Source organism: Penaeus monodon, chromosome 29 (assembly GCF_015228065.2).
Source record: "Penaeus monodon isolate SGIC_2016 chromosome 29, NSTDA_Pmon_1, whole genome shotgun sequence".
In the NCBI taxonomy this organism is placed as follows: domain Eukaryota; kingdom Metazoa; phylum Arthropoda; class Malacostraca; order Decapoda; family Penaeidae; genus Penaeus; species Penaeus monodon.
In genome coordinates this window covers 36,722,968-36,723,420 of record NC_051414.1, presented here as the reverse complement: position 1 = coordinate 36,723,420, position 453 = coordinate 36,722,968, and positions in this window count along the sequence as shown.

Below are 453 nucleotides of genomic sequence, written 5' to 3'. Positions count from 1 at the left end.
GGAGTAGACGAGGAAACTCTTTTGATGACGCAACAGCTCCTTTGACCCCGGCCTTTGACGCGCACCTGACAGACTGATTACGGTGTCTGGCGTGGGCGTGTGGGCGGGTGGGCGAGGGGGTTGGGTGGGGCGAGAGGGGGTTGGGTGGGGAGAGGGTTGGGTGGGGAGGGGGTTGGGTGGGCGGGGGGGTGTGGGCGGGTGGGCGAGGGGGTTGGGTAGGGGAGAGGGGGTTGGGTGGGGCGAGAGGGGGTTGGGTGGGGGGAGGGGTTGGGTGGGGTGGGGGGTGGGCGGGGGTTGGGTGGCCGGGAGGGGGTTGGGTGGGGCGAGAGGGGGTTGGGTGGGCGTGTGGGCGGGTGGGCGAGGGGGTTGTGTGGGCGGGAGGGGGTTGTGTGGGCGGGTGGAGGTTGGGTGGGCGGGAGGGGGTTGTGTGGGCGAGGGGGAGGGAAGGTGGAT